The 15,989-nt window shown below is 46.5% G+C and overlaps 1 protein-coding gene across 3 annotated transcripts in view; it reads left to right on the forward strand.

Moving 5' to 3' along the window:
* PRICKLE2 (prickle planar cell polarity protein 2) overlaps nt 1-15,989 on the forward strand; it is a 738,899-nt gene that overhangs the window by 485,079 nt on the left and 237,831 nt on the right. Inside the window, exon 1 of one of the 3 annotated variants that reach the window (XM_085624700.1) lies at nt 12,578-13,227. The exons of the other annotated variants lie outside the window; for them this stretch is intronic. The gene's annotated coding sequence lies outside the window, so the exon portion shown is untranslated. Of the gene's footprint in view, nt 1-12,577; nt 13,228-15,989 lie in introns of those variants that run through there. 3 annotated transcript variants of the gene reach the window in all.

Here is a 15,989-nt window from a genome sequence, read left to right on the forward strand (position 1 = left end):
TCAGAATCAAGTATGTCCCAATCCCTTTACATATTACTGTTATACTGTGGACAAATATGTCAGTTTTATACGTCTGGAAACATACAAAGTATGTAGAGTTAGTGATTGCACTATGTCAGTCCCAAAATAAATTGTGTTGAGATACCCCTCACAGCAGGTGGTAGAATATTTTGTATATAGCTAAGAGCTGGGTGTGATGGAGAACCAGGGAGGAGTTACAAGGTATTGTGGCACAGCCATGCAGTCAGTTGCATGACCCTATCATTGCCTTTTCTATGGCCATCTTTCCCACACAGCACCTTTTCAAAGAGCTTTGATACAACCAGAAAGGAATACAAACTGATTTATCAGCTTGCACTAATTTATCTTAATAGCATTAGGAACATGATTGGGAATGCATGTCTGATCTTCCTGAATTGTGATACCTGGGGCAATATGGGTCACTTTAAAGACATCCGTATAGCCTGTACTTTTTGGGTTGTTCAGTAGATGACATGATGTAGAGGCAGATCCCATAAGGCGGCTTTCAAAAAGAGCTGGCAGGTGAGAAGTGTGGCTCTTCCTTCCTTAAATACTTGTGATTCTTGGTTATGATTACTCTAAATTAGAATTGTGGTTCCTTTTTTAATTCAAGGGTAGTTCTGTGATTATGATTGCTAGTCCTGGGGTATGGTCTTGATCCAGTTTTCAACGGGACGCAGCTGTCCTCTCACCTCAGATTTTTCCTTGTTTTTCCATATTCTAGAATAAACTTGCCCCAGCTGAGTGCCATAAAAATACCCATGTTAAACTCAAGCAGCACAGGAGCCTTCTTTCCCTTTTGTGAGGCAGGGGCTTGTGTGCATTTGATGGTTGCCTGGAACTCCCCACTCACAATCACACACACTTGTGGTGGCACCTTACCACTCAAAGTAACATTTAGCATCAGTCTCCCCGAGTTCACATACAGAAAACATCTGACCTTTTCTGAAGCTGTTCTAGCCTTCCCCTTCCCCTTCTCCTTCTTCTTCTCCTTTTCACCAGTAGTATTATATTCGGACGTCTTAAGCTGTCTAAGTTAAAACCCTTAGACAGCATTACAGAAGTAGTTGTACATATTCCAGACCTGTGCAAGTAATGTTTTTAATCCAGTCAGGATAGAATAAGTGGTTCATCCTTTTGAGAAGATTAAAAGTAATTAAAATCCTTCAACAATTCCTATGTGATCTAATTGTTATACTGCTTAATAAGTATTCTAAATTATTGATAATGTGTTAGTCTATTTCATAGGTTCTCATTGCACACCTCGTAGTATGCATAGCATTTCCTCTGAAATACCCCATGTTGATACCATATAACCAATGTGTTTCAGCCCAAACAATGCCCCAATGCAGTCTAGAGCCCAGCATCACTGGGGAGCCCACACTCTGCAGTCCTCCACGAGGGCACCAGACATTGGCAGTAGCTCAGAATACAACTCATGTGAGCACTCAGTGCCCCTGACTATAGCCACAAGCAAGAATTAGCCTGACTTTATAACAAAGGGCTTTTTAGTAGGGTCAGCTATGGTTGACCAATTATTCCATTTCTGGCAGAATTCTCAGAGGCTACTCAACATATTTAGCATAATTTAGCCAACTATCCCATTTTGTCAAGGTTTGTTGTGCATTTGGGGGGTTTGCCCCATTGCCCGCACTCAACTGGTGAGAGGCAGCAAATCTTTTGCTGCTCACATGTGGTGCATGATAGGACATCTCTAGCCACCTGGCAGTGTGTCCACATGCACTATTTCAGCTGTGAAAGAGGTGGCTCTCTAAGGCTGGAGGGAGGAGCTGCAGCAGGGGAGGAATCTTGCACAATGCAACTTCATGGACTTGGTCACCTTTAGATGTCCTAACATTAAGTTCAAAAGGTTTTTATTGGATAAGTAAAGGTGTCAATACATGAGAAATAATACAAACATATCTTCAATTAGAGGAGAAAAGTAAAACATGGTAGTGAAAATATACAATTAATCAGAGGATAACAGAAGTTTAAGGCTAAGTAACAAAAAGCAGCGCTGGTACTAATAAGCAATAAAGTAGCTTATATGAAAAGAGTAGTGCAAATGAAAAACAATGTCACTCAGGGAGGCTTAGAGACCTCTTGCTGAATAGGTGAAACATGAGAGGAGCGTTTAGCACAGGTATCTAGATACAAGGTTACAGGAAGCCATAAATCATGTCGTTTAGCAGCTAGACTAAGGGGGTGCACAAAAGCAGTATCTAGCCTGTGATTATAACAAACATTGTACCACCATGCTTTAAAAGAAATATTCGTAAAGTTTTTCCAGTTGACGGTGATTTGCTGGAAAGCAACAGCTAACAACAAGTCAACAATTTGCGTGTTAAGATCAATGTCATCCCAACAAGGAGAAAGGCTTCCTAAAAAAATATTGACAAAAGAAAAGGGGGATGTGGTGTGGAATATGGCATTGATTTGGGCCCAAACTAGTGTCCAGAAGTTTTGCGTGAAAGTGCAAGAGAAAAGCATGTGAAAAAGAGTGGCCTTAGGAGCAGAGCAGGACCAACAAAGATCCAGTGTAGAAGAGAATCTCTTATTCAACACCTGGGGAGAAAAGAGAAGCCTGTTGTATATGAAAAAGAGAGTTTGTGTAAGAGAAGCAGCTCTGGATGTCTTGCGAAGTTTGGTCCATAATTTATCCCAAAGGGAGGTGGGCCAAGAGATGGCAAGGTCAGATTCCCACTGTTCCTCAACTTTGGACTTTGGCCTAGGTGTGAGAATCGTATTGAAGAGGCTGTGGGGTGAGTGCGCAAGAAGGAATGAAGCTGTGAGGTACGATTTGGAGGATGGGCATGTGTGAGGGGGTTGGAGAGAAGAGCATAAGTGGACATGACTGCATTTTTAAGCGTAAGATACTTGCAGGCAAAAGAGCGAGGGAGATGGAAGTGTTGGCTGAGAGCGGAGAAGGATAAGAAATCAGAATTGGAGAAGAGTTGAGATACCCAGATTAGACCCCTCTGTCTCCAGGTTTTCCAATAAAAGGGCTTGCGATTGATGGTTATACTATTGTTGTGCCAGATAGTGGAATTGAGAAACTCTGCTATAGAGGAAGGGGGGCCTGGAGAGGTGGAAAGAAGCAACTTGGTTGTGAACTTGTGGATAGGAATGGAGGAAAAGTGAGGCTTACGAGAGAATGAGAGATATTCAGCAAAAGTGAAAGGGAAAAAGATAACCGCTCAATGATAACCCATAAGGGGGACGGCTCAGCAGGGTCTTGCAGCCAATGGGAAGCTTGCCGCAAAAGGAATGCTTTGTGGTAAGCGGGAAAATTCGGGAAGTTAACTCCACCCTCGGATTTGGGGAGTTGCAATCTAAGCAGGGACATACGTGCTTTTTTGCCAGACCAAAGAAAGGAAGAGAGAATAGTGTTAATTTTCTTAAAGAACTTAGCAGGGATAGGAATTGGGATGTTGGAGATGGTGTAAAGGACTAACGGGGAGAGCATCATTTTAATCGTATCAAGACGACCCCACCAGGAAAGGTATAATGGGTGCCATCTGGAAGTGAGGTCGGATAATTTCTGGGTGCATTTATTGAGGCACAGCGAGACAGTGTCAGAAAGGGAGGGAGTAATGTGTAGACCTAGATATTTGATGTGTGAGGGGCTCCAAGTAAAATTGGATGCCATAAAGTCCGGTTTAAAAGTGAACTTAGTGAGGGGTAAAATCTCACACTTGTCATTGTTTAGCTTATAACCTGAGATCTGGGAGTAGTCATGAACTTCAGCTAGGAATGCGGGAATAGAAGTTGCGGGATTAGACATGAATAATAGAATATCGTCTGCGTAGGCAGCAAGTTTAATATTAGTGTGGGAGATTTGGAAACCGTGTAAGTTGGGATTCTGACGAAGCTTTGAAAGAAAAGGTTCCAGGGCCAAATTAAAAAGAAAAGGGGAAAGAGGGCATCCCTGACGAACACCCCTACCTAGATTGAAAAAAGAGGAAACTAGACCATTGGCACAAACCGCCGCTCTAGGACTGGAATAAAGGAAGGAGATAAAGGAGATGAAATGTGGGCCAAATCCAAACCATTTAAGGGCGGAGAAGAGGAAAGTCCACTCCACCCTGTCGAACGCTTTTTCTGCGTCTAGGGCAATAGCTGCTAGTGAATGTTGGAATTGTGGAGACTTGGAGAGAACATTAAACAAAAGTCTGGTGTTATCTGTGATGTAGCGACCTTTAACGAAGCCAGATTGTTCAGGGCCTAGCAATTCAGGAAGATAAGGGTCTAATCGAATGGCGAGAGATTTGGCATAAAGTTTATAATCAATGTTGACCAAAGAAATTGGTCTGTAATTCTTACAATGCTGGGTGTCTTTGCCTTCTTTGGGTATAATACAAATGTGGGCGTCTGAGAATGTACCTGAGGAAGAACCATTTAATATGAAGGAATCAATAAGGGAGTGGAGTCTGGGCAACAATAATTTGGAGAAATGCAGATAAAATTCAACTGTGAATCCGTCTGGTCCAGGGGCCTTATCCTTCTTAAGTGACTGAAGCGCTGTGAGTAATTCATCACCGGAGATTGGTGATTCAAGGGCAGATAAATCAACAGGGAAATTGGAAGGCGGTTGGATGGTGGCAAAGAAAGTAGCAAGAGATTGAGCAGTGGGGTGCGTCTCAGAAGAATAGAGTTTGGAATAAAACTGGGAGAATTGCTCTAAAATGTCAACATCTGTATGCTTTAAAACAGAATTAGCATCATAAACAGATTCAATATTCAGTTTGTTTTGTTTGACTTTTAAATAGTTGGCTAAGACCTTCCCCGCCTTATTTTTACCACCATAGAATTTTGAACTGGATTTCAACAAATACAATGAAGCATCCTCAGTGGATTGTTTGTTAAATTGCATCTTAGCAGCAATGAGGGTGGTCAAACTTTCTTGCGAATGGGATGTATAGAAAGAATGCTCTAGGTTCTTAATCGTACAAAGGAGGTCACTGGTGCGTTTACGAGCAATCTTGCGTTTGGTAGCCACAAAGCTGATGATAAAACCTCTAGCTGCTGCTTTATAGGCGTCCCAAACAACGTGGTTAGGGATATTGGGTGTGTCATTAATGGTGAAAAATTCTGTGGTAAAATCTACAAAGGAGGCGGAGAATTTGGGGTCGAGGAGTAAAGTGTTGTTAAAGCGCCATCTCTTTGGTCCGGTGGACTTGGGTAAGATGTCAATGTTTACCAAAACGGGGGCATGGTCAGAGAATAAGATGGGGCCTATATCAGCGTGGGTTAGGGATTGGGACATATGGTGGGAAAGGAAAATATAGTCAATCCGCGACTGGGAATGGTGGGTCGGGGAGTAGAAGGTGAATTCTTTAGAGGTAGGATTGTAGAGACGCCAAGCATCAATGAGTTTATGTTGGGATATCGCTTGAGCGAAAAGCTTGTGAGATTTATTAGGGACAAAAGGTACCTTGGAGTTCCTGTCTAAAAAAGGGTCAAAGGGAAGGTTACAATCACCTGCTAAAATAAAATTATCATCAATATATTCGGTGATACGGGAGGCCATTGCACGCCAGAAAATCTGATCACCACCAGTGGGGGCGTAGATATTAAGGAGGGAGAGAGGGGCGCCCTTTGAGGAGAGTTTGACGTATAACCATCTACCTTCAGGGTCTGATTCAGAAGTCAAGAGCAAGTGAGCAAAAGATTTACGAACTAATACAACCACACCGTTCCTCTTACCATCACCCGGAGAAGAGAATACAGCACCCACCCAACCTCTCTTAAGTTTAGCAGCCTCAGCGTCAGACAAATGAGTTTCTTGTAGAAAGGCAATGTCTACATTCAATTTGGCTAAATGAGAGAGGATTTTTTGTCTCTTGATAGGAGAATGCAGACCTTTAACATTCCAGGAAACAATTCGAACTGACATTAAGGATTAATCAGAAAGTGGATCAACTGGAAAGTAGGACAACAAGGAAATACCTCGCAACGAGCAAGGGCACAAGAGAAAAAGAGAGTGAGGTGAGAATTAACGTGATGGAACAGGGGTAGAAGAAAAAGAGAGAGAGGAACCAGTGAAGCCATAAAAATAGGAAAGAGCCGAGAAAATAAAAAGAATGATAAGAAGATACAGTAATTGTTAAAGATAATGATGAATAAGGTCAGAGGGAGAATCAAATAGGTAGAGGGAGATGGATACAAGCAAGAGAGCCAATAAACAATGGGGAGAAGAAAGAATGACGAAAGAGAAGTGGAGAAGAACCATGGAAAAGATAATGACACCAATAAATCTGAAATCAACAAGGGGAAAGGAAAGGTAAGAAAACATAGAACGTAAAAAAACATGATAAATAAGGAATGAAGAGTACTTACGAGGGGTAGCATGGGAAAAATACAATCAGGAACTGGGAACAAACGGAAATACATGTGGAGATGAGGGGATGGAGGTAGGGCCAACTGGGAGAGGCAGGGCAGTCGGGATGAGGGAGACGTCCAACCAGAGATAACACAACGGAACGCAAAAACAATGATCTGTGAAGGGAGAAAAAGAACATGGTTAGAAACTCGAACACAACGAAGATAAAAAAGAAAACATATGACCAACGGAGGTACTAGAACAACACTATCAGACGATAAAATGAGAAATATAATCTTAACTAGAAGTCATACAATTCTGAGGAACCTGCAAAAATGGAGGCAATAAAGCAGAACAAATTAAAGGATCAAATTGCAACTACAAAAACAAGTCATGATGGGTGGGAAGAGGGACCAGCTATCTCCATGTCATGTTGACCACAGGAGTTCAGGAAGCTTCGCAGTCGCGCTGGATCCTCATATGTCGTAGTCTTGTTGTTATGAGTGACCTTAAATAGACAAGGATGAAAAAGTCCATATCTGGCACCAATGGAGCAAAGGTCAGGTCTCATATCAAGGAAGGCCTTACGGCGGTTTGCAGTGGTCCTGGCATAATCCTGTGCGAAGAACAAAGTGGAGCCTGACCATGTGAGGCGAGGGGAGGCTTTAGCAGCTAAGAGGACTTTCAGCAAGTCTGTGTACTCTAGAAAGTACATTATTACACCTCTAGGCTTCGATGACGTGGAAGGAGAGGAGGAGGCTCGACCAAGCCTGTGGGCACGTTGGATATTTAGTGAGGTGTCTTCAGGAAGGTGAAGAAGCTTCGGGAGAAAGGATTTGAAGAAACTGATGGGATCATTTCCCTCACAACCCTCCACCAAGCCGTAAATACGGAGATTGTTGCGTCTGTTGCGATTTTCAAGGTCCTCCACCTGCTTCTGAAGAGAGGAAATCTGCGTGTGCATGTGGGAGACCTTGGTCGCAGATTCCTGAAGAGAGGAGATGTCACGCTCCACCGACGATACTCTTTCATCCATCGAAGCCCAGTTGTCAGTGAGAATCTGCAACTTAGCGTTAGTCTCTTCCATGTAAGGGCGCAAGGCCCGTATCTCTTCGAGAAGTAATTCCATAGAGATGGGCGAAGAGGACTTAGGAGGCGAAGGAGGGTCCTTTTTTAACCTCTTAGAGTTCGCTTTTGCTGAAGATTGTGAGGGAGTGTCCGCAGTCGACGACATCTCAGTTGAAGCTTCCAAATGGGCTAGTGCAGTGAATAACTTGGAATTTTTAATGAAATTACGCTTTTGAACTCTACTGGAGCAATCCGCCATCAGCACACCTGTAGCGTGAGGTCTTAAGATATCCTATTGCCCGACTCAAAAAGGACCAGAAAGCAGATTAATACAGAAACATGCCAGGCCGGAAAATTGGACTCATAGGTGTTAGAGACAGGAGTCCTAAAAATGGCCGCCCTTCATGAGGAGAGGTGAAAATTCCAGTCAGAACATGCAAGGAGATCTCAGCATTCAACTAAAAAAAAGCTCCAAAGGACAGATTAATGTAGAGGTGTGCCAGACAAAAAACTGTAGACGTAGGTATCAAAGACTAAGGTCATAAAATGGCCGCCGTGCATGAGGAGAGCCAAAAAATTCCAGTCAAAACCATGAAAAAGGCCACCTTTACAAAAGAAGAATAAAGAAAAGTCACCTTAGAATATTGATCCGCCACATTTGTGCCTCAGAGGCTGCTGGGGTCATTTAAGTGCGAACGAGGCATCCAGGAATCCCATGCGCGCTAGGACGCGCTGCTGAAGCGTTCGCGGGCAAAAATAAACAAAATGGCGGTCGCGGCCGATGATAAGCCGCGACCGGAGGTAAAATGGGCTGTAAAGTCCAAAATAGCTGTGCCTTAGGAACGGAAGGGGGATGAAAGTGAGCCTGGCATCTTCCGGTGCAAGGGGCTTCCCTCCGTTACTGGAAACGGGTACGCGAACCGCCGGTATCCTCCGGTTCGGACGGAGCCGTCACCCGGACACCGCCATCTCCTACGGGCGCCTAGCCACCTAAGCCTAGATGTCCTAACATAATGTGGCGATGTGCAGCTGAATGACTCTGAATGTGTCAAAACCATGCCGGGAGTATGCCCTACATGTTCATTTCTTTAATTAAGCCTCCTTCATGGTGCACACTGTAGGAAGCTGTCTCTGTATATATTGTATCAAAGTAAGGTATAGTGTGCGCAGAGTACAGTGGATCCCCAGATGTATAGCAGAGGTTAAAATAGATAATACTATACTCTCTTATGTGTTAGTGTGGTTGAGCAGTCAGGCTTATCACGGGTAGTGTTAAGAATTTGTTGTACACACTCAGGCAAGAAATGATGTCACACAGTCAAAGACTGAATCCAGACCAATTGTTTGTAAAAAAAAGTTGTTACTTTGTTCTTTTTATTACTAGAACCAAGATTTACTCAGTAGCAGGTAAGCGATACTTTAAATACCCTTTTCAAGATACAGTGTGTATTGGTTTTGTAGGAGCATACAAAGTACTTTGCAGTCAAGAAAATGGACTGTAAGGCCTTCAGAAAACTTGTAATTACTTAAGATAACTTTTAGTTACTTTTCAGTTACTTTTCTACTTTTGCACAAAACAAACTAATCACACAGTTTGGGCATTTTAGCACATTAGCAAGCGGGTTAAACTCTTTTGAGGACACTAAGTTTTTTTTTTGAAGTACAAAACAGGTTCAACACTTGGAACATTTTTCAGAGAAAAACCCACCATACAATCCTATGGAGAAAAACGAAGTGTAAGGTTTGCAGGAAAGTAAACGGTTTGGGTAAATGAGTTTTGAGGGGTAAAACCAAGGTTTCCCAAGGTTCAGGTTAGCACTCCAAGTGCACCACCAGCGGCACTAGGGCGGTCAGGTGCAGAGTGCAGGGCACCAATGTTAGTCAATGTGGCCTGGGGGAACCTCAGTTGGGGGCTGCTCACAGGCAGGCCACTAGGTCTTGGTAGGCAAGCTCCTGCGGTTAAGGTGAGGGCAAAGGGGGGTCTCAAGTTAGCATCAAGACTACACCACCAGCCGCACAGAAGCAGCTGAATGCAGGGTGCTTAGACGGTGTCTGGAGCCTAATGCAATCTTAAGGGGGTTGTCGTCTTTGGATTTCAGCTGCAGGCTGGGTACAGGAAGTCTTCCAAAAGGGACCAACAGCTGGGCAGGAATTAGAGATGTCCCTCAACGTCAAGATACTTCAGGTTTGGGTCACCAGGACACAGGGCCCGAGACTGCAGGGGTGACTTTCGACATTAGGAATCTGCTTACCGGTCTGGTTGCGGTGGAGGGGGTGGTCGTCATGAAGAGGCTGCAGATGTTGACAAAGAACCTTGGAGGTAACACCTCTCGATGGTTTGGAGGCCAGAACCACTGGGGGACCCCTTCAGGACAGAAGGACCCTCTGGACAAGGATTGTGGGCAACGGGTAGAGAGGTATGTCCTGGCGCAGGGTTTCTTGGTCCCGCAGGGGTTGGATCTTCTTCTGTGAACAGGGCCGCTGTCCTCAGGAGTCTCAAGTCTTTATTGGAGAGGTGGATAAATCCTCACCAAATCTGGAGGTCGCTGATCCTTTTAGGAGCTGTCAGTTTCTTTGGAGCTGCAGGTAGGCCGGTAGAGCTGGGTTCAAGTCGAGGCCTGGAGTCTTCACTGCTGTGGCATCTTCAGGATTTTAATCTTCTTAGGTTGTCAAGTACTGACTTCTGGGTTCAGGGCTGGCCCCTAAATACTGTATTTAGGGGATGTTTTAGGGGATTTGAGGTCAGTTGTTAATGGGCTACTGACATTAGGGTGACTACCCCCTTGGTGTGCTCACCCCATGTGGGGGAGTGGGCACAATCCCTAACCCTGATTGGAAGGTGTCTGTCACCTGCAAGATGGCAAGCTCTGAAGAGTGGGCTACACCCCCCACCTGAGGGATTGGGTTGGCAGAGGTGGGCACACCTTCTGGGCTGTTCTAATTTTTCCTGCCTGTCTACCCACCGAAAAGAGGGTGAGACAGGAAGGGGGCCTGCTCCTAATATCAGGAGAAGCTGGGGGTCATGTTGGAAAGGCGGCAAGGCCTTTGAAGCTCCCCTGTCACAGATGGCTCTTCCTGACCTGGGAGAGGTGTGAACACCTCTGCCGAGGAAAGGCTTTGTTTCTGGGGCCCAGTGAGCAAAGGCCCCAGGGTCCAGACACTTGTCTCCTGGTGGCAGGGTGGTGTTCCCCAATAGGAACCCACCAGTGGTTGGTTTGGCTCAGGGGTCCCCTCTAGAAGGGACTTGCTTTGGAAAGAAAATACCCCCACAACGCTTTGTGAAGGGTTTTTGTTACAAAAGGTACGCAAACCTAGCTCAGTGTTAGAAAAATTGGGCCTATATGTGTGCCGTACTGTGCAGCACCCATGAAATTTGTGACACGTTTTGGAGAAATCAAAACTTGTTTCCAAACTAGTGCCTGCTTCAAGGAGGCATATTTTTTTTTTACATAAACCCCGGTCTGCTGAGCTTTGCTTCAGAAACTATGGGGGTTTGCTGAGATCCGCCCATTTCACACCCATGTAACGCCCCTTTGAAGGCGCAGCACTGCAAAGTGCTATTTGTGCTAAGAAAAGAATGCTTTTCCAAAGCAAAATAAGTTTGGATCTGGAGAGTACACGTTCTTCGACATCTTTGCAACGCTTTGTGTGACTTTGCTCCAGCACAGTCTTAGTAAATCTGTCCTAAAGTATCTCCGTGCATGCAAAGCGTCTGTGCATAGTACCCCCAGGGACACCCCGCTGTCCCCCCTCCCCTATGGTAGGTTACCCAAATGACACACACAAGACAGTTGGTGTTGGGTAACAATGCTGCAGGTTTATTACATAATTCCAGAATATGTAATGGGTGGGTTATCTTACGGGCGATCCAAGGGCAGGCAACCAACTGGGTCGCCTGCCCGCCTGATGAGCCGGGCAGCGCGGGAGTGATGCCCGCTGATGCTGCCATCCATGTGATTCTTTCTACGATCACGTGCCGTTGGTAACTTCTACTCACGCCCCCCCCCTCTCGGGGCGGAGCGTCGCTTAGCAAGCCCCCGGTTGTTCAGGCCCACAACCGCCCGATGGACTAGGTCGCCAAGAGGGTGGGGGAAGGCTAAATAGCCTCCCCCTCACACCAGGGCCAGGAAGTGACACGCATTGCGCGTCACTTCCGGCCAACCCGAGGAGGGGGGCTCCAGTCGGCGTCCGCGCCCATTCCCTGTGGGAGGGGGTGGGGAGGGGTGACCGGTGCCCCGGGGGCACTAAGGCGCCGACCGCTGATTGGCCCCCTGCGGGAGCCGCGGTCAGCGGCATAGTGTCAGCGAACGATAACCGAAAGTTGGCCGCCCTCAATAAGTTAAGGGACCCAATCACGTTGTGCTATTCCACTTCCTGTTCTAATGTATTCATTCCAGAAAAACACACAGCTCTCAATTCCCTCTTGCGTCCGGCCGGCAGTGATTCATTTGTAAAAGAATAAGAGCTGGGGCCCAAAGGTTTCCTCTAAAGTCTGCCTCTGGCGCTAAGGAATGCTGGGGTCCCTGAATACCACAGCTGCCTAGTTTATCCCTCGGTAACTGTTTTGCTGAATTCTCTTCCACCTATTTTCTTCCTTTTCTGCCTTTCTCGCTTTTATTCTGAGTAAAATTTTGATGATGAAAAAGAAGTCCTAGTCCCCAAAAATGTGTCCCGGTTGGCCCCCAGCTCAAATTAAGCACTGCACGAACCCACCCTGGACTCAGTATGTGCTATAAAAATACCCAAAATAAAATACATCAACTATAGCTGTCTATAGCCCTTCGGTCCATAAGGGAAGAGATACGTTTTGCAGGTAATCTTTCAAACCTAGATCAATTTCTAGCATCTAAAACCCCTCTGTAGGGCTGGAGCCATTTTGCTTGCGTAACCCAGCTGTGCTGCTGCATCGGCAATATAGGAAACACATGTTTAATATAAAGCAGTAACCCGTGATGGAAAGTATGCTAACTTTTTGGTAGCCTACCAAGAGCATCCGAGTTCTTGAATAATTAGCGTCCTTAAAGCAATCTGTTTTGATTGTTACTGCGTTGCCAACAATTTCCAACAGCCACATGCGCGCCCGCTTAAAAGGGGGATTAGCTTTTCGCTAAACAACCCCGGGAGATTATTGATTTGCGAGCAAAGGGGCGCTGATTTGCATCGAAATGAAACACGCAGGCTGGCCATGGCAAACCCCTACTGTCCCGGCGCGGGGAGAGCGACTGTCTGACGTCACGGCCTCATTAGCATGCAGAGAAGGCGAGCACTGCAACACAAACGACTCTGGCTCCGGGAGCAAGCTGGCAATTACCCTCAATGGGCTGGCTATGTCCCTTTAAAGCCGCACGCTCGGTGAACAAATTGGGCTTACTTTCGCTGCCTCTGGGGGTCATGTAAAAAAGCCAAGCCGGGGGTCTGGAGCGGCTGAAGGAGAGGATGTGGCAAGGAGGGAGAAAGAGAAACAAGCTGGGCTTGTGAGAAGCGTCACTGGGAGCTCGTAGAGCCCGTGCAGGGAGAGGGCAGGAGGCGCGTCGCTCTGGCTGCAGCTTTCACGGCAGCTCTGCTTCCCAGCCCCGGTCCTGTTTGATGTGTCCGGAGCTGAGAAGGGGCTTTTGACAGAAGCTGACATCCCGCTTCAGACCGGCAGCCAAGAGTGTCTGACACGGCAGAACGAGCACAATGCCCGGGTGCACCACAGCCTTGTGTGTGATCTTGGAGTGCTCCTTTGCTAGGGGACTGAGCTACAGGAGCTAACACCCCGGACGGCGGCAGGGAGCTAATCCTCGGACTGGCAGTCGCTTCATCGCCGAGAGGAGGTAAGAAATGGCTTAAGCTAAGCCTCGGTCTGTGAGTGGCACTGGGGAAACAAGCCTAGGTAAAAAAAAAAAAAAAGTACAGAGTAGCAGGGGGTGCATCGGACATGACGAGCATTCTTCAGTGACACGAAGGGGGGCTCGCTGACATGTTGACCCTCCTTGGACTTGCGTTGCTGTGAGTGACAGACTTTGGCGCGTGCTTGTACACACCACAGCTGCCTATGGGGAAACTGGATTGTGCTTTTTCCTCACGCACTCCGGGTGTAAATTTAGGGAATGTCAAACGGTGCCGTATTATTTTACCGCAACCCTTGTTTTTTAGTGGGTGACCTAAATATAGAGGGGTCCGTGTACTATTCTACAAAGATAAGGTTTGCTCAAGAGCTAGCATGCAAAACCCAGCTTCCTGGCGGAAGTTCCAGTTGACCAGTTGCCATTGGTTTTTACGTGATGTATTTGGTAGCAGAATGGTTTTGGGGCATACAGTGAACTGTTGGCAAGGCAATTCCAATGGGTTTTAGTTGCACATCGGCACTGATTGTATGCGTCTGCCAGTGTCTGATAAGTTTATTTTTTCTTTCTGTGCAGCGAAGGAAATAAGCCGTTTGCAAATGCTAAACTGGATTTACCTCAGTAATGAGAGACAATTTTAGCAGGCGCATGTGACGCAGCCGTGACCTGTGACCATGTAAATATTTTAATCCATTTAGCCTTTGTTTTGTTGCCCCTGCTCCCTGGCCAGGCCGGACCTTCACGCGCCGCAGCAGATTACTGTTGGCCAGAATAAATGGCAGAATCATTATTCCCGCAGCTGCAGTGTCAGCCTTCTGCTTTCAGCGGTATTACCGCCTAATGCACCGTGATCGTGTTTGTGTAGTGTCCGGCTGTCCTACTGTCAGGGGCATACGCTGTCTGTGTAGAAGCAAATGCTTCGATGCGCTGTGTCTTTTTGCTTGATGGTTATATTACCAGCATTTGCATAGCGCTTATCTTCCATTTGCATGACATCGCAGCGCTTTTGGAAAAGAGACCTTTTTCACATGGAGTGGCGTAGCGGTGGTTCCACGGGACATTGTGCAAGGAAGTTAAACGCCTCCTTCCCCTGGGCCGCGGAGGCACATCGGGCGCTACTAATAGCCACGCCCCTATCCGCATAGTTCTTTGATTACTCACTGACTGAAGTCACTGGGGTCTGGAGTCACTGTTATGCCAGGGGAACGAAGATCGTCACCGATGACATCACAATTGGCATCATCAATTAGATCACCGGTGACGCCACGCGCCATATGTACAACAAACTGTCTTCACGTGGTAGTCCCCTGAGACGGAGGGTGGGCACATGCCCCGGATACGCCGCTGTACTCAAGTTATGTCGCACTCTTTCGATTCTCTGAAAGATATCCCGTTAGAGGTAGCCAATGACAGGCCATCGTGTTATCTGTTTATCTGCAGTTGCACACCGAGCCTCACCCCCCTGCGGTACATACATATTAAACTGACGCACATTGCTAAGTGGGTCCGTCTGCTTGCTGCAGGCGGTATCTGTAATTGTTATCTGGCGTCTGCAAGAGCGGGCTCTGAGGGGATCGCTTCCACAGATGGGCCGGTCCTCCGGCCCCAGAGGCGATAAGCATCTTTGACACGATTACCATAATTCGAGCCTTCTCGGACTGTACAGCAGCTGAACATCATTTGCACAAGCGTCGTTGACACCCCAGACTACCATTTTTAATAGCATATGTTGCCCACAATCTCTTCAAGTACATGCACCGCACTGCAAAGGATACATTTATGTGCAAGCCGTGGGAATATTGGACCTCTTTCGAGGTGCTTCATTGAATGCTATAGACTAGAGAGTATACCAGTCTGCAGGGGAGTCAATGTGAGAAGATAGAACAGGAGAATGCACAGAAAGATACTGGGTTTTAGGAAACATATTTGGCTCGCATGATCATTTTGAGGCTCCTGTCATGAAGGCGTGGACATGTGTGCACCCATGACATGAGTCCGCAGAAGATCAAAGACAACATGGAAAGGTGCGCTCACCCATTAGCCACAGCATCCAAGGAATTGTATTAAGATATATTTGTATAGCGCTTACTACCCCTATGTGGGTGAGTGAGTGACAGCTTTTAGAGAGGTGGAGCTCATGCAGGCCACACCTACATTATGCCTATTGGTCGATCAGAGGGTAAAGCAGCAACTCTGGATCAGGGAGAGTCCACTGTGCGCTTCCCTCTTTCCTTATACTTTTGTCCGTGCAAGAGGACGGTGACCCCAACCCAATGAAGTAGCCATGGTGCGCTGTCAATTTCCCTTCTCACGTCCAGTGTGGCGCACACTCAGTGGATGAGGATGTGGTAGAATATCAAAGTCTGACCACCATTTCAGATGGCAGGGAATGAAATGTGTGAGTCCAGGTTTCCTCTGAATTCACCACCTTCGTTTTATGAAGGGTAGCATGGGAGTGCAGGGGGTCTAATATCCATGTTGGTAAGCTCCTACATTTTGGTGATCAGATTGCATCACCCTTCTCGTCCCGGCCTCTCCAGGGAGGCTCTTCCTCCGCGCCAGCCCCGGCACACCGGATCCCTCGCCCCCACAACTTCTGATCATTCGTTTCACTCCAGCACTTGGATATGTCCTCCAGGCAACAACAGTGCTATAACAAAGCATCAAATAAAACTAAAAAAATCTGCCATAATTTATCAACCGTGTTGATGATGCTAGAGCTCTGCTAATTATTCTGTATTCGCCTATTT

Source organism: Triturus cristatus, chromosome 9, assembly GCF_964204655.1.
Source record: "Triturus cristatus chromosome 9, aTriCri1.1, whole genome shotgun sequence".
Lineage (NCBI taxonomy): Eukaryota > Metazoa > Chordata > Amphibia > Caudata > Salamandridae > Triturus > Triturus cristatus.